At 39.3% G+C, this 21,702-nt stretch overlaps 1 protein-coding gene and 3 long non-coding RNA genes across 10 annotated transcripts in view; 3 read left to right on the top strand and 1 right to left on the bottom strand.

Annotated features, from left to right (window-relative positions):
* Positions 1-21,702, top strand: part of LOC127532461 (uncharacterized) — a 295,805-nt gene that overhangs the window by 168,413 nt on the left and 105,690 nt on the right. The window lies entirely within an intron of this gene.
* LOC127532455 (NUT family member 1-like) overlaps positions 1-21,702 on the top strand; it is a 113,703-nt gene that overhangs the window by 70,840 nt on the left and 21,161 nt on the right. The window lies entirely within an intron of this gene.
* Positions 1-21,702, bottom strand: part of LOC127532468 (uncharacterized) — a 64,431-nt gene that overhangs the window by 36,475 nt on the left and 6,254 nt on the right. The window contains exon 1 of one of the 2 annotated variants that reach the window (XR_007939913.1): positions 6,521-6,595. The exons of the other annotated variant lie outside the window; for it this stretch is intronic. This is a non-coding gene — a long non-coding RNA (uncharacterized LOC127532468). Of the gene's footprint in view, positions 1-6,520; positions 6,596-21,702 lie in introns of those variants that run through there. 2 annotated transcript variants of the gene reach the window in all.
* LOC127532463 (uncharacterized) lies at positions 6,705-20,806 on the top strand. Of its 2 annotated transcripts, none has more exons than XR_007939906.1 (2): positions 6,705-7,527; positions 20,218-20,806. It is a non-coding gene; the product is annotated as an uncharacterized LOC127532463 (long non-coding RNA). The 2 variants fall into 2 exon arrangements; XR_007939907.1 differs by lacking the exon at positions 20,218-20,806 and adding an exon at positions 13,902-14,490.

Raw genomic sequence — 21,702 nt, 5'->3', positions numbered from 1 at the left:
AAAATCTTTCAGTCTTTAATATTCTCACAACATTAACTGAGATGGTTCAGTCCCAAACTTCTGCACTTGAATCATGAAAAACAACTTGAATTTGTGTGTTTTTCTCTCTGTGGAGTTTGTGTGTTGATGAAAAGCCAGAAATTACTATTTTTTTAAATTAAACTCACTGATGCATTAATGTGTGCATCTGTTGCATTGATGGTGATGATGATGAGTTTATTTCGAGCTTTTACAAGGTAAAGTTTATACATGTTGTGAACAGTACTTTGGCAGTTTTTCTACTCTTCCAAGATGTTTTGATACAATTTGTTTGAACCTTATAAACATGTCAAACATGTCAATACAAAAAAGAAGGAAAAAAACACACAAAGAAAAACAAAAAAGCTCGAAAGAGAGTGGGGAGAAGTACCACTTTTAACTGTGTGTATCTGATATGAGGTTTCCAGCGAAGTTTTTCGTCCATGATGATACCCAAGAATTTCATCTCCGGTACCCTCTTAATTCTACTGCCCTCTATATATACTGGTAAATCTAAGGTTATATTATGATTCCCAAAAAGCATAATTTTGGTTTTGCTTGTGTTTAATGATAGTTTATTTACATTCATCCAATCTTTTAGTTTGTTTAATTCTGTATTTAAATTGGTGATGAGATCATTGTAATTATCATTAGAGTAAAAAATGTTTGTATCATCTGCGAATAGTATCAATTTTAGTAGATCTGAGTCTTTGAAAATATCATTTATATACAAGTTAAATAATTTTGGTCCCAATATTGATCCCTGGGGCACTCCGCAAGCAATATTCAACAATCTAGAAGCCTTGGTACCCATTGATACAAACTGCTGTCTTTCAGTTAAATAGCTATTGAGCCAGTTCAGCGCCACTCCTCTAATTCCGCGATCTGGGATCTAAAGCTACAGCTATTTCTTCTGCTGCGTCTATATTTGCCATTGTTGTTGACCTTTTCTTCCTGAACCCATATTGATTTTCATTTATTAAATTAAATTTGTCCATAAATTTTTCTAATCTGTTATCGAACAGCCTCTCTAAAATTTTAGAAAACTGAGGAAGAAGAGAAACCGGTCTGTAGTTTGTGAAAACATGTCTGTCACCACTTTTGTAGATAGGACTTATTTTTGCTGTTTTCATTCTTCTTGGAAATATCCCAGTTGAAAATGATAGATTACTTATCCATGTTAATGGTTTTGATATACTGGATATAATTTTTTTGACTAGACTCATGCTTATTCCATAGCAGTCAGTTGAAGTTTTGTTTTTAGCTTTGTTAACAATATGAATGATCTCAGCTTCCTCCACAGCAGATAAAAACAGACTATTTAAGTTCCTGTCTGTTGCAAATATCCTGTTTGGACCAGTATTAGGGATTTTACCTGCCAGTTCTGGTCCCACTTTTACAAAAAAAAATCATTAAATTTATTCACTACTTCCTGGAGGTTATGATTATCCATATTCTCAATTTTGAAATACTCTGGGTATTCTTGTTTATTAGTGCCTTTATTTACTAATTCATTTAAAACTCCCCAAACTTTCTTTGGATTCTGTTTATTGTCTTCTAATTTCTGTTTATAATAAAGTTTCTTGTTAGTTCTTATAATACTGGTTAATTTATTTTTATATGTCTTATATTTAATTTCTGATTCCTTTGTTTTTGATTTGATAAACTTAACGTACAGGTTGTTCTTCTTTTTGCAAGCCTTTTTTAAGCCTGTGGTTAACCATGGGCAATCTTTGTATCTATTGTTCTTCTTATCATTTATAATAGGACAGTATTTATTAAATAACATAATGAATATTTCTAAAAAGTTCTCATATGCACTGTCAACATTTTCTTCATTGTACACTGAACTCCAGTCCTGTTCCAACAGGGCGTTGAACAGCGCATTAGTTGTTTGTTCAGTCTGTAAATGCTTCTGGCTAGCTATCTTGAATTTTGTTTTTTCCTACATTTCCAATCTTTTATCGTGAACACAGGTAAGTGGTCTGATATGTCACAGATCAGCAATCCATTTGTGCATCCATATTGAATGTCATTGGTAAAAATATTATCGATTAAAGTAGCACTGCTGCTTGTTATTCTACTGGGTTTTGTAATAGACGGAAAAAAGCTCATACTATACATAATATTTAGGAAATCCTCTGTTTCTTGATGTTTTTCTGTATTAAGTAAGTTGATATTGAAGTCACCACAAATATAAATAGTTTTACCAGTTATTTGCGAGAATGTCTGGATCATCCAATCATTAAAAGTCTTTATGTTAGCTCCCGATGTTCTGTACACACAACTTAAAATATATTTTTATTTTCTATGGATAATTCAACTGATATACATTGTAGTACATTTTTAATTGCCATTGACATTTCATCTAAAATTTTGTATCTAAGGTTGCTCTGTATGTATAATGCTACTCCTCCATATATATTATTTGTTCTGTTTACAAAATTATGGTCATATCTGTTCAGCTCAAAATCAATACCTCTTTCAGTGTTAAACCTTGTTTCAGTCACTGCAATAATGCTGAATGAACATGTTAGATGTTGTAAATATTCTTTGAAGGCATCAAAATTTGCGTACATACTCCTACTATTTAAGTGCAAAATCGAAAAGTTCTCGCTTACATACTCCAGTTGATTAAATTCATCCGAAGAATAGTATTTGCAATTCCCATACATTGATGAATGAAAGGCATTGTCTGGATCAATTTCGTTTTCTAAGTCCCAGCTATTGTGTTCAGTGTAATTGAAAACATTTAATTCTAATTGATCATTGTCTCTTACTCTCCTTTGAATATTTTTTAGCCTATTCATTTGTGAAATGTTTCAACCATCCTTAAATTATGTATGTATGTATGTATGTTATGCTAGCTGAGGAGGCCGTGCCCCTGGACCAGCTGGACATTGCAGCAGCCAAGGCCAACCTGGAGAAGGCCCAGTCTGAACTGGCCGGTACATCTGACGAGGCAGCGAGGGCAGAAGCTCAGGTCAGCATAGAAGCCAACGAGGCCATCGTCAAGGCTCTGGAGTAGACCTGTGGTAATCTTTTCTGTTGCTTTGAAGGAAATCAGTGGTCAGCTGTGTTTCCAGTTCAGTCAGTGTCCAAGAGATTCCAGGCTTTCTTTGTACAGTGGATGAAATTAACAATAAATTTATTGGGGCGGCATGGCTCAGTGGGTAGAGTGGCTGTCTTTTCAACCGGAGGGTTGTTGGTTTGATCCTCGGCCCGTTGTGCTCATGTCGAGGTGTCCCTGAGCAAGACACCGAACCCCTAATTGCTCCTGATGGGTCGTGGTTAGCGCCTTGCATGACAGCTTCCGCCATCAGTGTGTGAATGTGTGTGTGAATGTGACATATCATGTAAAGCGCTTTGGGTACCTGGTATAGTAAAGCGCTATATAAATACAGACCATTTACCAGTAGTTGTTTGGTGTCTCTTAGTGGGTTTTTAGTTTCTTTTTGTGGTCATTTTGTATGTCTTTGGTGTTTATTATTCTCTTTCAGCCCATTTTGAGTCTTTGTGGTCATTTTGTGTCTCTTTGTGGTAGTTTTTTAGAACTTTTCCAGCTAAATCAACACTTAAAAATCTCATAGTCAGATCAAGTTTGTAGATTCAACAGTGAAGTGTTTGACTGAATGAATGAGTGATGGAGTTGCAGCGTCCTCTGCTGGACACAAACTGAAATAATTTATTGTGGTTTCTCCAAGAATGTTTTTTATTTTTAATAATAAATTAACAATAAAACCAGTAGAGGTCACAGACTGTTACAATCATGGTGTTTTGTCAGCATGAAAATATGACGTCAAACAGGATTTCAGAATCTTGTGACATGAAATGAAGTCTGATAATCCAGTATTAATACTGACAGTCTAATGATACATGACAATACAGACTCTAGATTGTATTTGAAGCCTCGTGCTTCTATTTAGCTCCAATCACATTGAAATTCTAGTTTGAAATCTGTTCTGTCAAAAATCAAATCACAAAACAAAGAAGTCAACTGACAGCTTATTATAGACCAAATAAAAGAACTCATGAAGTGTAAACATCTATAGTACTCAACATTATCAAAATAGTTTTAAAATGCACAAAGAAAACAATGATAGTAACAGCAGACAAAAGTGCATCAATAGTTAGAAATTCTAGCCTAGCTGCGCGAGACAACCCACGGCAACGAATTTAATTCTCTGCCAGGGTGGGTCTAGTTACCCTCCATAAGGCTCGAGGTTGGATGCTCCTAAAACTGGAAGTTTTGAAGTGTGGAGTCAGAAGGCGGGTGTAACTAAGTGACGACAGAGGCGCGACGATTCTGACAGAAACAACTGGAAACAAGTAGCCTAGCCGCGCTAGACAACCCACGGCAACGAATTTAATTCTCTGCCAGGGTCGACAACAAAAACGACAACAGTCGTTGAGCTCCATTAGCACCGACTCTGAATAATCTTTCTGTTAACATGTCTGTAATATACTTGAGCTTCACCCATTGACTGTATAAATAAGGCTTCACCGAACTACCGCATCCTCTGATTTCCGGCGCTCTAGGAGCCTATTCGTTGCGCTGATTGGTTGTATACCTACCCAATTGCTGCAGAGTGATTTGATAGACAACCTTTTAGCCCGCCTCCCTCCCTTTCGAGCGTGCCTAGACCCTTGTGTCTTCAGAGCATGGGTCTAGCGCGGCTAGGCTATAGAAATTCACCAATTAACTATTAAAAGAAAACACTGAAATCCTTTTAAATTGAACATTCAACTACAAAAGTTTTTCAGATCTGCTCAGTATTTCTGTCACCTTCATTCAGTGAAACTCTGATGTCAGTTTCAGTAAAAGCAGCATTAGATGACTAACAGATATGATGCAGCCAGTCAGATGTAAAGCTGCTTGTTATCTTTTTAAATCAAGATTTTTGGCTTCCTTTATATTTTTACTAGTGGGCAGATGTTCTAACTACTAGGGCCGTAGCCAGGATTTTGGAATAGGAGAGGTCCATGATGCGCGCGCAAAGTGCACGCCGAAAATCTTTCAATGTTTTTTAGAAATATTTATTTTATATATATTTTTTTAGGCTACAAGTCACACAAGATGTTTGTTGTTTAAATATCTTTTAATGATGTGAAATCAGCATTTTCCAAACAAAAATGTATATTTTTTTCAAAAAAACAAATCAACTTTTTACATCAAAGGCTAGCTGAATCCTCCTGTGACCAGAGGCATCCCACCGTCGAAGGATATTCTCCCGGTTCACCTCCACTTTCTGATGCACATGCATCATCGCCAGGCCTGTCAGTCTGTCGTTGGACATGGTAGATCTAAGCCATGTCTTAAGTCTTCGCATGGCTGAGAATGACCTCTCACAGACACAAGTCGTCACTGGAAAGGTTAGAAATATCTTCAACATACATTGTATGTTGTCTGATGAGCCAGGCGCTCATCAAAAATAATAATAATAATAATAATAAAAAAGCGCCGGACGCGCTCTCTGCTGTGGATAAAAGTAATTAAACTCTTTGATCAGATGATCTGACAGGCCGAACTAGTGCCGAATTATCTAAAAAAATATATTGTAGTCACCTTGGTGTAGATGGGCGGGGATGTGGTCTACAAAGTGCTAATAATAAAAACACTAGTTTTTGAACGGGGTTTGGCCCGCTGCCAAGCGCGTCACAGGGCGCATTTGCGGGTACGTGCATCAGCTGATCAAACAGCTTTTCACTGCAACACGCACACAGGCACAAACAGAACACAAAGCCCATGGATGTTTACCACAATTTACAATTTACAAGCACGTTTCACAGAGAGGTTTCAAGTTTTTATGAGTTTATGTTTTATTCAGTTGGGCATATTTGGCGAAAAAAAAAAAAAAACTCGGAAAAAATAGGTGAGGTCCGGACCTCGCTGACCTCATACCTGGCTACGGCCATGCTAACGACTGAGGACGACGTGTCTCCTGCATGTCCTCTGATAGCTACACTGATGACCTCATGGAAAGCAGCCTCATTACAAACAGATGAACATACATACAGATGCATACAGATGTACATGCAGACGCTATTTAGTCCTTCAGCTACTGGTGCAGATGTTTTTTGTTTCCACTTCCATTGGTCCAGACTTTACTGGAGTTCAGGTTCAACATTTTCTTCATTTGAAGGACGTCCTACATTTTTATTGTCAAGCTTCATACATCTGGACATAGAAGAAACATTCATCTTCAATATAGAGACCATAATAAATTTTCTCATCAATCATGACTCCTTCATGTGATTTTCTGTTTTATCTTCATTTCAGTGACTTTAATGTTTTCATTTCATGGATGTTGTTGAACTCTGACTGAGATCATCATCTTAGCTGAAACAACAAACCATGTTGTAGAAAATAAGTGGTGGAAATGTTCCTGAAACATCCCAGAATACTGACTTGATGACAACAGTTTTCTCCTTTAACATGTTCCCTCATACACTGTAGTTCACACAGAGCAGCACACAAGTTTAACACACAACATTTACTTACGTTGTTTCTTCACTGCTTGATGTTCTTGTGTTGTTTTCTTGTTGATCTGAGAAATGTTCAGAGTTCAGAAAAAATCATCAACACAAACAACACAAGAAATGCATGAAAAGTGGAGGAAGAACATCATCTTACTTTTTTCTATTTATAGAAGAGTAGAAGGCCGACTGCTACGACTCCTGCTACTACCACTGCTGTTGCTACTGCTATTAAAGCCCAAGTACTTGCATCCATCTTCCACTTTTTTCCTCCAACATGGACTGATGTCCATGAAATATGAAAAGATTCAGTTAATTTTCTGCCCCTGAGTTATGAATAATTTGAGATAATTTGCATACGCCACTTTCTACGCAAAGGTTGTGATTTATAAAAACAAACTTGGCGTGAGAATGTGTGCACCGGTGCGCCAACTTTGATGCTTGCTTATGCACATTTTGGAGACAGAGGGAACGGCAGTGCCGGAGGGTGAAGTGGTGAATTGAAACCAGATTGATCTCAAACCTTTATTGTTATCACATATTAGACTTGTAGAGCCAGATAATCATAAACCCTCTTTGTTGTAGATGTTTCTATAGTGCGCCATTCGACCTACGACTGTATTTGCAGAACTATGTTCAAATATCAAACTTCCGTCTTCAAATGATATAGAGCGGTGAGTGGCACTGATTGATTACTAATTTGGAAAAGGCATGTGACAATCAGTCCAATCGCTGATCAAGCGGATAAATAGCGGGTGACAGCCGTGTGTAATGTGGCACAATGGATGCGCTGGCATTGCTGGAAGATCACGTTAAGAATGGAGAGAGATTTTAGGGATCACGGGGATTTCCTGGACGATGACTGGCTAATAAGCCGATTTAGATTCCCTAGAGCAGTACTTTTGGATCTATGTGCTGAACTGGGCCGTCTTAGACAGACCCACCCGCCGAAACCATCCCGGTACAAACACAGGAGCTGACGACTCGGGTTTCTGGCGACACCGGCTCCTTCCAGCGTTAAGTGGCCGACAGGTATGTGTTTTATATGAAGAATATATGAGGTTACATTTGTTGTCTAAATCCTATCTGGGTCTGATATACAGTTAAATGATGTCCTTTAGGTCTGAGATATCACAACCATCCCTCAGCGCAATAATGCCAACTGTTTTGGATGACATTATAAACATGACCAGTCAATACATCAGGTTTCCTTACACTGTGGGTGAACAGGCCAACATTAAACGGCAATTTGCAGCAACGTCCGGTTTCCCAAATGTAATCGGCGTAACTGACTGCACTCATGTTGCTGTAAGGGCTCCGAGTGAAGATGAATTTGTCTATGTGAACCGAAAAAATGTACATAAAATCAATTTACAAATAATTTGTACATCGGACATGATCATAACAAATTTAGTGGCAGGGTGGTCTGGGTCAGCACATGATTCATTTATCCTGACGCACAGCAGTGAAAAGACTGCCGGCCGGCGCTGCGTAAAATGCCGTGGATCAGCAGCTTATTTATATACACATTGGCGTCAGTTTAGGTGGGGACGTGTCCCCCCCACTTTTTGTCAGGGGTCATTTTTGTCTCCATCACATTCAAATTCTTCACATGTTAGCCGTTGTAACCCCAGTTATTTTCAGTAGTATAGAAAATTCCGACGCTCCTGAACGCACCATCCGCACTCGGCCGAGAGTTGCACAGACACGCAGCACACCTTCGTGAGGTTAAAAAAAAAAAAAACACGCAGATGCTAAATTTGCGCCTGTGCTAAGTGGAAGCTCCGACCAGAGGCATGCAGGGGCAAAATTTCGGCCCGGGAGAATTAGTACTATAGCGGCCCACAGACCCTTCTACCTGTAGGTACGGATAGCTCAACAGCTTAAGCCTCCGCCTTTGGTGCGGTGGTTGTGAGTTTGAGTCCAGCTTGTGGCATTTTGCCGCCGTTCTTCGACATTTTCTCAAAGTGCTGTGGTCTCCGTCCCCCCCACTTTTAAAAACAAACTGACGCCCTTGTATATACAGATACATTCATGGGTTACTTTGCATTGACCATTCATGGTAAAATAGTGGGTGTGTTGTGGGCGGAATGTGAGGTGGATCCATCTGTGCAATCTTCCAGCTGGTGTGTGATTTATAAAGAAATTGCATGCAGCTGTGCTTACACACAGTTTTATAAATCAGGGGCGAAGGGCATACGCCTATTTCAGATTTTCGGCGTACGCAAACTTTTAGTATGGATCCTATGCAATGTTTTATAAATGAAGCCCCAGGTGTGTACCCCTCACGTAAGTTCGCTTCTGCCACACTGTGTTTAAAATGACTGATCTGAAAGCTTGAACCACAAAGGCGCAGACACATTTGTCTTTTTGCTATTCCAACAGCCATTGTACCCAACATAAGCATGTCTGTACAAAATGAAAATTACGCATGAAGGAGGAACAGCAACCAACGAGATAAAACAGTTAATAAAAACAGTGAGAGGAAACCAAGGAGGGAAAAGTAGGCAAGGAGGGCGTGTCACCACCACTATGTTTTGTTGGAAACGGTTCAATAAATTTATAGGTGTCAATTTCAAATGGTGATTAATGTCCTGTAGCTGCCATTTGATGTCTCACATATGTGTCATTTATAAGAGCAGCCCTCCATTCCTGCCCTCCAGCTCACACATCAGGCTGTATAGTCTTCATCACCTCAGCTGCTGCCAAGTACAGACTGTATGACTGTGGAACATACATTCCTCAATCTCACATGTGTTCAATATCGTCTCAAGAGCTACACAACCGGACAAGAGACAGACATAGCTGTCCTTCATCAGCATGCAGGAGGACAGTAGTATGCTGTAATAATGAAAGTTTAAAATGAACGCCCAGGGCCGTTCCTGACTCATTTGGCACCCTAGGCGAGACCCTCCCAACGCCCCCCGCCCCCCGCCCAAAAAAGATATTAAGAAAAAAATACGTATAAACTAACTTTAAACATTTTTCACTTTATTGAACATAAATTACACACTTAAAAAACCCACACACATTAAATAGCTTAAATAAATATTGAAATAAATTGTAAAAGTGCGTCCAAATAAAAAAGAGTTGAACACAAGGCTGTAATAAAAGCACACACACACAACATTAAATACCATCAATAAATACTGAAAGTTGGCCGGGTCTATTGCTGGAGCTGATACACACGTGGACAAAATTGTTGGTACCCCTCAGTTAAAGAAGGAAAAACCCACAATTCTCACTGAAATCACTTGAAACTCACAAAAGTAACAATAAATAAAAATTTATTGAAAATTAAATAATCAAAATCAGCCATCACTTTTGAATTGTTGATTAACATAATTATTTAAAAAAACAAACTAATGAAATAGGGCTGGACAAAAATGATGGTACCCATAACTTAATATTTTGTTGCACAACCTTTTGAGGCAATCACTGCAATTCAACGATTTCTGTATTTGTCAATGAGCGTTCTGCAGCTGTCAACAGGTATTTTGGCCCACTCCTCATGAGCAAACCGCTCCAGTTGTCTCAGGTTTGATGGGTGTCTTCTCCAAATGGCATGTTTCAGCTCCTTCCACATATGTTCAATGGGATTCAGATCTGGGCTCATAGAAGGCCACTTTAGAATAGTCCAACGCTTTTCTCTCAGCCATTCTTGGGTGTTTTTGGCTGTGTGTTTTGGATGGTTGTCCTGTTGGAAGACCCATGACCTGCGACTGAGACCAAGCTTTCTGACACTAGGCAGCACATTTCTCTCCAGAATGCCTTGATAGTCTTCAGATTTCATCGTACCTTGCACACTTTCAAGACACCCTGTGCCAGATGCAGCAAAGCAGCCCCAAAACATTACTGAGCCTCCTCCATGTTTCACCGTAGGGACAGTGTTCTTTTCTTCGTATGCTTGGTTTTTGAGTCTATGAACATAGAGTTGATGTGCCTTACCAAAAAGCTCCAGTTTGGTCTCATCTGTCCAAAGGACATTCTCCCAGAAGCTTTGTGGCTTGTCAACATGCATTTTTGCAAATTCCAGTCTGGCTTTTTTATGAGTTTTTTTCAGCAGTGGTGTCCTCCTTGGTCGTCTCCCATGAAGTCCACTTTGGCTCAAACAACGACGAATGGTGCGATCTGACACTGATGTACCTTGGCCTTGGAGTTCACCTTTAATTTCTTTGGAGGTTGCTCTGGGCTCTTTGGATACAATTCCAACGATCCGTCTCTTCAATTTGTCATCAATTTTCCTCTTGCGGCCACATCCAGGGAGGTTGGCTACTGTCCCGTGGGTCTTGAACTTCTGAATAATATGAGCCACTGTTGTCACAGGAACTTCAAGCTGTTTAGAGATGGTCTTATAGCCTTTACCTTTAAGATGTTTGTCTATAATTTTTTTTCGGATGTCCTGGGACAATTCTCTCCTTCGCTTTCTGTTGTCCATGTTCAGTGTGGTACACACCTTTTCACCAAACAGCAGGGTGACTACTTGTCTCCCTTTAAATAGGCAGACTGACTGATTATGAGTTTGGAAACACCTGTGATGTCAACTAAATGACACACCTGAGTTAATCATGTCACTCTGGTCAAATAGTTTTCAATCTTTTACAGAGGTACCATCATTTTTGTCCAGGCCTGTTTCATTAGTTTGTTTTTTTAAATAATTATGTTAATCAACAATTCAAAAGTAATGGCTGTTTTTGATTATTTACTTTTCAATAAATTTTTATTTATTGTTACTTTTGTGAGTTTCAAGTGATTTCAGTGAGAATTGTGGGTTTTTCCTTCTTTAACTGAGGGGTACCAACAATTTTGTCCACGTGTGTGTATATCCTGAAGCTGTCCTGAAGTGAATGGGACAGGTTGTCTTACCTCTTTGAAGCCAGGCAGCACTGGGGTGGGGATAGAGGAAGGTGTACCTATTTGATTAACAGGCTGGTCTGATGTAGAGGGGACTGTGGGTATGTTTTCACTGCTTCCAGGTTGGGTGTCAGAGAGCCCTCCATCACTGGGTACCAAGGTGGATGTGGAGGCTGCTGTTGATCCAATAGTGGCAGGAGTGGAAGATAAATATTTCAGAAGTGAATCTAAAAAGAGACAGTAAGGTAATTGATTAACTGGGTGTTTACATGGGAAGGTAAATACATGGTAACACCTGACATAACATCCCTGACCTTGGACATCTGAAACACAGCAGCAAGCTAATGTCAATATAAACATCTCAAAATTGTAACATGTAAATAATTACTGTATGTGGAACAACAGCTTCAGTACACCTGTTCTAATTAAATGTGATACACTGGTAATGACGTGTCTGATAAAGACGATGTAATCCCCTCCTGTTGTACGGCCGTCTGGGACGCATGGAGTTATGTTTCCGTTCATATAAATATGTAAATATTCTTAAACTTGTGTTTTAAGTTGATCATTTATTTTAATGGCTTAAAATAAATTGAAGCCAGTTAGTGAAGTTCAATGACGGTAGCATCGCCTACACACAGGCAACGGTACGAGACTGTCAGTGCGTCAGAGTACAAACTTTAAAAGAAACGATTTCTATCAACAATGTCATCACTACATGCATTTCGTACATCACTGTCTTTGATACTTTCTTCAACACAGAAGTAACTTTATCATATTGAAAGTGAGCTAACAAAGCAGCACTAACAGTACTGTCACTACGAAGGCTAACGTTAGCCCATTAGCATTACGAGCTAGCCGATACGCGGTTGTGTGTTCATGCAGTTTCTAACAAAATATTTCATGACACCATACCTCGACTTCTTTCTTGCTTCTCCTCATCTTCTTTACGCTTTTTTCTGAAATGAGCTCCAGAGGGCTTTTGCCTCATCATTTTGGAAGTTCGGTGTATCCGTCACTGTCAACACGGATGTACCTGTGCCTATTTTCTTCTTCTTAATCTTAAAAAAAAAAAAAACCTGCGGTGCCGCCCCCCGGCTGGCTTGCGCCCCTAGCATTTGACTATTCTGCCTATTGGGCCGCACGGCCCTGTGAACGCCTGTTTTGAGGTCAGAATTGGGTAAGTTATGGATGAGGAAGTCTTCAAGAAATGACTTTTTAACCCAAACACACAACTTTTCCTTTTTTCTGACCTACTTTTCCTGTGAAATAAAGTATTTGGGTTGCTTTCATTGTTTCCCTTTCCACCTGCAGCATCAGTCTAGTTGGTGGAAGTCTGTAGAAGCTTTGGGAAATTAACTGAACTAGTCATACAGGTGCTTCCTTTCTTTGGCTACTTTAATCACAGAGTCAGTTGTCATGGAAAGGTTAGAGTTCGTAGGGTTCAATCAATAGCCATGTTTCCATAACATATTTTTATCCGCATTTTAAAGTATTACATAAGAAAAAGTTAATAAAAAGCAAAAAAAAAATTTTTTTAAAACAGAAAAAACTAACTTTTACCCTTGCTTGAAGTAGTTTTGACTTTTTTGGAATTGAGAAGACAAGAATTGAAGATTGAAACACCTATTTTCCATTAGGCTCTCATGACTTATTGGCTATTTCTTAGCACAAAACATGTCCAGTACCTGCAAACATGGAAGATTATTTACTCATTCCAATTTTCCTTCCATTTTTCTTCCATTTATGGATAAGCATTTGTTTGTTTCTTCTTTGTTTTCAAGTGTTTCTTGTAAGCAGTTGGCAAACAACTGGTTTTGTTGTTGGTTGTCTAATGGAAACAAGTCTTATTTGCAATAATATAGACACATGGCTATTCAGGTTCTGAAGTCTCCTGAAATATGAATTTCAACCTTTATTTTCTAATGCACAAATCTCTGCATAGCACTGAACAGAAACTGTTTCCTTTGGCCATCTTTGTTTCTGATTATTAATCATTTTACTTCTCCAAAAACTAGAAAAGTGTTGTATAAACGAAGAAAATCATCAAGCTTGAGGATGAAATATGATTTTTCTTTTCAATCCAATCTCACATCTACTCTGGCTGAATGTACAATATTTCAGTTCTGAAGGAGTAAATAGTGTTTTTAGCCCTGCTGGAGGACTGTTTTTTTTTTTTTTTTTTTAAGTTTTACTGAAAAATAACTGAATTCTGCTACTATGGAAACTTCGACACAAAATTCTACAAGTAATAAATTATCAAAATTGATTCTCTGTCCAGAAATAATGAATAAATCACTCATCTATGTCTGCTACTGATGCCTAAAAATATTCCAATTCCATTTTAGCAACTGAGAGAATTTAATGAAAGACTGAAATAGAAGAACCCAGTCAAACTGTTTGATTACAGGTGGTTTTGGTCTGTGCAGGATATGGCAGTTTTGTTGTAATCTGACTTGTTTACACTTTTTCAATACTGTTGTCCAATAATGTCCTGATTAAATAAGCAGATAAGAATTCAAACGTTACATTTTTCTTGTGTCACCACACAGACCGCCTCTGTCCAAACCTCCCTCCTTCCTCCTACTCCCCTGACCCTGAAAAGAGGAAGGACCTCCGGGAGGAATGAAAGCAGGAGAAGTGGGCTCCTGGTGAAGTGGATCGGGAAGGTCAGGAATGTCGTGTCATCGGCTGCAGGGGGTCGGATCACTGGGCCTAATGGTCTGGAGAGACATCATACAGAGTAACTCCATATTTCCCCAATCTGGGAATTTGAGGAATTCAAAGGGACAGTGAAGGAGCGCTGTTGTCTGAAACGGCTAATTGGACTTATCTAGAGGAAGGCCCGAAGATCTGAGAATTCCTGGGATGCTGCATGACAACAACTGGAGATTTTTCTGGTTTTTACGTTCACAATCTTTGGTCACTGCTCAAACTAAATGAAGCTGTCATTCAAATTCTAAGTCCAGAGACTCCCTGAAGTCCCAATCTGTAAATCTAGAGGATATTATCATGTGTCATAAGGAAATAATCTCGACTTGGTTTCTGTCTTTTACCACTAATGCTAACTACAACCTGCTTTAGAACACTAAGCATCCTATAGATGATTCACTTTGGAGTAAAGAACGACTTTATCCTTAACCGTACTCTACTTTTATTTGCCTAAAATCAACCAAATGCTCCTATTTTGCATGAAAATTTTAACGGGTTTTGAGTAAAACTGTAAAGATTTGGTAATCAGCTAAAGAAAAGCACCTGGTATCCGTTAGTTACATGTAATCACCGGAGTTTGTCTGTCCGTCTGTGTGTGTGTCTGTCTGTTTGTCTGTTAACAGCATAACTCAAAAAGTTGTGGACGGATTTTCACCAAATTTTTACAGGATGTCCGGAAGAGCAAGAGTAACAATCGATTAGATTTTGGAGGTGATCCGGATCACCGTCTGGATCCGGGAATTTTTTGAAGGTCGAAGGACAATTGAGAGATGGCCGCCAGGCCATCTCTCAATTGGACAGAGACTACATGAACGCATGTCAAACATGGGTCAGATGCCATCTGCAAATAATTCCTTTCACTCTTTATCTTAAGATCCAAATCACACGAGGCATGATAAAGTAGATTGCTGTCCTGACGACTCAACTGAGTGCATCCACTGTGACAGCAGGGTGCCTCAAACAAACGCAGCGATGTTTGCAGAAGCTGACCTTGGAGCAGTTCACCTGAGAGCTGACGGAGCTGCAGGAACATGCCAGGCTGTGTGTTCCCCCGATGACTCCATTTACAGTTCTGCACCACTGCAACTTAATAATGTCCCACATGTACAAGCAAGAGTTCTGCAGATATGATCCCAGTTTGTGTGTTTAGGAAATGTATGAGCTTGTCCTTGATATGTTAGGTTCTTTGAATGTGCATTGGGAAAACAGACGTATTCACACAGTTACCATAAGTATTCAGAGGTCAGAGGCGAACTGCTGTAAAGAAATCTAATGTAATGTTGTGATCGCTGCAGGTTTCAATGGTATCGACATTTTTCTCTGCACGCTTTGCTGGAGATACATCTTTGCATGATGAATACATCAAGTCGGATTAGCAACACTGTCAGTCACTGCCAATGTGTCGTCAGAGCTCATACGGACAACAAAAATAGATTAATAAACAATATTCACCATCACATCTGCAAGGACAAAAGCATATTTAAACAAACTGAATCACTGCTGTATAGAGGGAACATCAACAGGAAAGGCAGATGAGGATGCTGCAATATCTGGAAGAGTTTTAAGTAAACAGGGACAGGCAGTGCTGGAAAAACGACAAATAAGATAAAAGGAAAATGACGAAGATGCACCATGCTCTAGACATCCTCTTGGCCATATTTTGGCCAAATGGAATCAATACCAGACTCATTGCTGATAAGTTCCTCTGAGGTGAGACTACTTTAGGTCACTCAGTGTCAAGGAGAAACCTTAATTTTGTAATTTGAAGAAAACTTAACTACTTGGTTCTGAGTGTTTCAAACCCAGCCCTTTGTAGGATTATTACTAAGCAAGTCATGTTATTTTCAGGAAATACTGCTGGCCCATGACAGTGACTGGCTAATAAGCCGATTCAGATTCCCTAGAGCAGTACTTTTAGATCTACACACGTGGACAAAATTGTTGGTACCCCTCAGTTAAAGAAGGAAAAACCCACAATTCTCACTGAAATCACTTGAAACTCACAAAAGTAACAATAAATAAAAATTTATTGAAAATTAAATAATCAAAATCAGCCATCACTTTTGAATTGTTGATTAACATAATTATTTAAAAAAAACAAACTAATGAAATAGGGCTGGACAAAAATGATGGTACCCATAACTTAATATTTTGTTGCACAACCTTTTGAGGCAATCACTGCAATTCAACGATTTCTGTATTTGTCAATGAGCGTTCTGCAGCTGTCAACAGGTATTTTGGCCCACTCCTCATGAGCAAACCGCTCCAGTTGTCTCAGGTTTGATGGGTGTCTTCTCCAAATGGCATGTTTCAGCTCCTTCCACATATGTTCAATGGGATTCAGATCTGGGCTCATAGAAGGCCACTTTAGAATAGTCCAACGCTTTTCTCTCAGCCATTCTTGGGTGTTTTTGGCTGTGTGTTTTGGATGGTTGTCCTGTTGGAAGACCCATGACCTGCGACTGAGACCAAGCTTTCTGACACTAGGCAGCACATTTCTCTCCAGAATGCCTTGATAGTCTTCAGATTTCATCGTACCTTGCACACTTTCAAGACACCCTGTGCCAGATGCAGCAAAGCAGCCCCAAAACATTACTGAGCCTCCTCCATGTTTCACCGTAGGGACAGTGTTCTTTTCTTCGTATGCTTGGTTTTTGAGTCTATGAACATAGAGTTGATGTGCCTTACCAAAAAGCTCCAGTTTGGTCTCATCTGTCCAAAGGACATTCTCCCAGAAGCTTTGTGGCTTGTCAACATGCATTTTTGCAAATTCCAGTCTGGCTTTTTTATGAGTTTTTTTCAGCAGTGGTGTCCTCCTTGGTCGTCTCCCATGAAGTCCACTTTGGCTCAAACAACGACGAATGGTGCGATCTGACACTGATGTACCTTGGCCTTGGAGTTCACCTTTAATTTCTTTGGAGGTTGCTCTGGGCTCTTTGGATACAATTCCAACGATCCGTCTCTTCAATTTGTCATCAATTTTCCTCTTGCGGCCACATCCAGGGAGGTTGGCTACTGTCCCGTGGGTCTTGAACTTCTGAATAATATGAGCCACTGTTGTCACAGGAACTTCAAGCTGTTTAGAGATGGTCTTATAGCCTTTACCTTTAAGATGTTTGTCTATAATTTTTTTTCGGATGTCCTGGGACAATTCTCTCCTTCGCTTTCTGTTGTCCATGTTCAGTGTGGTACACACCTTTTCACCAAACAGCAGGGTGACTACTTGTCTCCCTTTAAATAGGCAGACTGACTGATTATGAGTTTGGAAACACCTGTGATGTCAACTAAATGACACACCTGAGTTAATCATGTCACTCTGGTCAAATAGTTTTCAATCTTTTACAGAGGTACCATCATTTTTGTCCAGGCCTGTTTCATTAGTTTGTTTTTTTAAATAATTATGTTAATCAACAATTCAAAAGTAATGGCTGTTTTTGATTATTTACTTTTCAATAAATTTTTATTTATTGTTACTTTTGTGAGTTTCAAGTGATTTCAGTGAGAATTGTGGGTTTTTCCTTCTTTAACTGAGGGGTACCAACAATTTTGTCCACGTGTGTGTATATCCTGAAGCTGTCCTGAAGTGAATGGGACAGGTTGTCTTACCTCTTTGAAGCCAGGCAGCACTGGGGTGGGGATAGAGGAAGGTGTACCTATTTGATTAACAGGCTGGTCTGATGTAGAGGGGACTGTGGGTATGTTTTCACTGCTTCCAGGTTGGGTGTCAGAGAGCCCTCCATCACTGGGTACCAAGGTGGATGTGGAGGCTGCTGTTGATCCAATAGTGGCAGGAGTGGAAGATAAATATTTCAGAAGTGAATCTAAAAAGAGACAGTAAGGTAATTGATTAACTGGGTGTTTACATGGGAAGGTAAATACATGGTAACACCTGACATAACATCCCTGACCTTGGACATCTGAAACACAGCAGCAAGCTAATGTCAATATAAACATCTCAAAATTGTAACATGTAAATAATTACTGTATGTGGAACAACAGCTTCAGTACACCTGTTCTAATTAAATGTGATACACTGGTAATGACGTGTCTGATAAAGACGATGTAATCCCCTCCTGTTGTACGGCCGTCTGGGACGCATGGAGTTATGTTTCCGTTCATATAAATATGTAAATATTCTTAAACTTGTGTTTAAGTTGATCATTTATTTTAATGGCTTAAAATAAATTGAAGCCAGTTAGTGAAGTTCAATGACGGTAGCATCGCCTACACACAGGCAACGGTACGAGACTGTCAGTGCGTCAGAGTACAAACTTTAAAAGAAACGATTTCTATCAACAATGTCATCACTACATGCATTTCGTACGTCACTGTCTTTGATACTTTCTTCAACACAGAAGTAACTTTATCATATTGAAAGTGAGCTAACAAAGCAGCACTAACAGTACTGTCACTACGAAGGCTAACGTTAGCCCATTAGCATTACGAGCTAGCCGATACGCGGTTGTGTGTTCATGCAGTTTCTAACAAAATATTTCATGACACCATACCTCGACTTCTTTCTTGCTTCTCCTCATCTTCTTTACGCTTTTTTCTGAAATGAGCTCCAGAGGGCTTTTGCCTCATCATTTTGGAAGTTCGGTGTATCCGTCACTGTCAACACGGATGTACCTGTGCCTATTTTCTTCTTCTTAATCTTAAAAAAAAAAAAAACCTGCGGTGCCGCCCCCCGGCTGGCTTGCGCCCCTAGCATTTGACTATTCTGCCTATTGGGCCGCACGGCCCTGTGAACGCCTGTTTTGAGGTCAGAATTGGGTAAGTTATGGATGAGGAAGTCTTCAAGAAATGACTTTTTAACCCAAACACACAACTTTTCCTTTTTTCTGACCTACTTTTCCTGTGAAATAAAGTATTTGGGTTGCTTTCATTGTTTCCCTTTCCACCTGCAGCATCAGTCTAGTTGGTGGAAGTCTGTAGAAGCTTTGGGAAATTAACTGAACTAGTCATACAGGTGCTTCCTTTCTTTGGCTACTTTAATCACAGAGTCAGTTGTCATGGAAAGGTTAGAGTTCGTAGGGTTCAATCAATAGCCATGTTTCCATAACATATTTTTATCCGCATTTTAAAGTATTACATAAGAAAAAGTTAATAAAAAGCAAAAAAAAAATTTTTTTAAAACAGAAAAAACTAACTTTTACCCTTGCTTGAAGTAGTTTTGACTTTTTTGGAATTGAGAAGACAAGAATTGAAGATTGAAACACCTATTTTCCATTAGGCTCTCATGACTTATTGGCTATTTCTTAGCACAAAACATGTCCAGTACCTGCAAACATGGAAGATTATTTACTCATTCCAATTTTCCTTCCATTTTTCTTCCATTTATGGATAAGCATTTGTTTGTTTCTTCTTTGTTTTCAAGTGTTTCTTGTAAGCAGTTGGCAAACAACTGGTTTTGTTGTTGGTTGTCTAATGGAAACAAGTCTTATTTGCAATAATATAGACACATGGCTATTCAGGTTCTGAAGTCTCCTGAAATATGAATTTCAACCTTTATTTTCTAATGCACAAATCTCTGCATAGCACTGAACAGAAACTGTTTCCTTTGGCCATCTTTGTTTCTGATTATTAATCATTTTACTTCTCCAAAAACTAGAAAAGTGTTGTATAAACGAAGAAAATCATCAAGCTTGAGGATGAAATATGATTTTTCTTTTCAATCCAATCTCACATCTACTCTGGCTGAATGTACAATATTTCAGTTCTGAAGGAGTAAATAGTGTTTTTAGCCCTGCTGGAGGACTGTTTTTTTTTTTTTTTTTTTTTTTTTTTTTTAAGTTTTACTGAAAAATAACTGAATTCTGCTACTATGGAAACTTCGACACAAAATTCTACAAGTAATAAATTATCAAAATTGATTCTCTGTCCAGAAATAATGAATAAATCACTCATCTATGTCTGCTACTGATGCCTAAAAATATTCCAATTCCATTTTAGCAACTGAGAGAATTTAATGAAAGACTGAAATAGAAGAACCCAGTCAAACTGTTTGATTACAGGCGGTTTTGGTCTGTGCAGGATATGGCAGTTTTGTTGTAATCTGACTTGTTTACACTTTTTCAATACTGTTGTCCAATAATGTCCTGATTAAATAAGCAGATAAGAATTCAAACGTTACATTTTTCTTGTGTCACCACACAGACCGCCTCTGTCCAAACCTCCCTCCTTCCTCCTACTCCCCTGACCCTGAAAAGAGGAAGGACCTCCGGGAGGAATGAAAGCAGGAGAAGTGGGCTCCTGGTGAAGTGGATCGGGAAGGTCAGGAATGTCGTGTCATCGACTGCAGGGGGTCGGATCACTGGGCCTAATGGTCTGGAGAGACATCATACAGAGTAACTCCATATTTCCCCAATCTGGGAATTTGAGGAATTCAAAGGGACAGTGAAGGAGCGCTGTTGTCTGAAACGGCTAATTGGACTTATCTAGAGGAAGGCCCGAAGATCTGAGAATTCCTGGGATGCTGCATGACAACAACTGGAGATTTTTCTGGTTTTTACGTTCACAATCTTTGGTCACTGCTCAAACTAAATGAAGCTGTCATTCAAATTCTAAGTCCAGAGACTCCCTGAAGTCCCAATCTGTAAATCTAGAGGATATTATCATGTGTCATAAGGAAATAATCTCGACTTGGTTTCTGTCTTTTACCACTAATGCTAACTACAACCTGCTTTAGAACACTAAGCATCCTATAGATGATTCACTTTGGAGTAAAGAACGACTTTATCCTTAACCGTACTCTACTTTTATTTGCCTAAAATCAACCAAATGCTCCTATTTTGCATGAAAATTTTAACGGGTTTTGAGTAAAACTGTAAAGATTTGGTAATCAGCTAAAGAAAAGCACCTGATATCCGTTAGTTACATGTAATCACCGGAGTTTGTCTGTCCGTCTGTGTGTGTGTCTGTCTGTTTGTCTGTTAACAGCATAACTCAAAAAGTTGTGGACGGATTTTCACCAAATTTTTACAGGATGTCCGGAAGAGCAAGAGTAACAATCGATTAGATTTTGGAGGTGATCCGGATCACCGTCTGGATCCGGGAATTTTTTGAAGGTCGAAGGACAATTGAGAGATGGCCGCCAGGCCATCTCTCAATTGGACAGAGACTACATGAACGCATGTCAAACATGGGTCAGATGCCATCTGCAAATAATTCCTTTCACTCTTTATCTTAAGATCCAAATCACACGAGGCATGATAAAGTAGATTGCTGTCCTGACGACTCAACTGAGTGCATCCACTGTGACAGCAGGGTGCCTCAAACAAACGCAGCGATGTTTGCAGAAGCTGACCTTGGAGCAGTTCACCTGAGAGCTGACGGAGCTGCAGGAACATGCCAGGCTGTGTGTTCCCCCGATGACTCCATTTACAGTTCTGCACCACTGCAACTTAATAATGTCCCACATGTACAAGCAAGAGTTCTGCAGATATGATCCCAGTTTGTGTGTTTAGGAAATGTATGAGCTTGTCCTTGATATGTTAGGTTCTTTGAATGTGCATTGGGAAAACAGACGTATTCACACAGTTACCATAAGTATTCAGAGGTCAGAGGCGAACTCCTGTAAAGAAATCTAATGTAATGTTGTGATCGCTGCAGGTTTCAATGGTATCGACATTTTTCTCTGCA

The sequence above is a fragment of the Acanthochromis polyacanthus genome, chromosome 23, assembly GCF_021347895.1.
Source record: "Acanthochromis polyacanthus isolate Apoly-LR-REF ecotype Palm Island chromosome 23, KAUST_Apoly_ChrSc, whole genome shotgun sequence".
Classification (NCBI taxonomy): Eukaryota; Metazoa; Chordata; class Actinopteri; family Pomacentridae; genus Acanthochromis; species Acanthochromis polyacanthus.
Note: the sequence above shows the minus strand (reverse complement) of the source record. Positions and strands in the feature narration are given on the sequence as shown.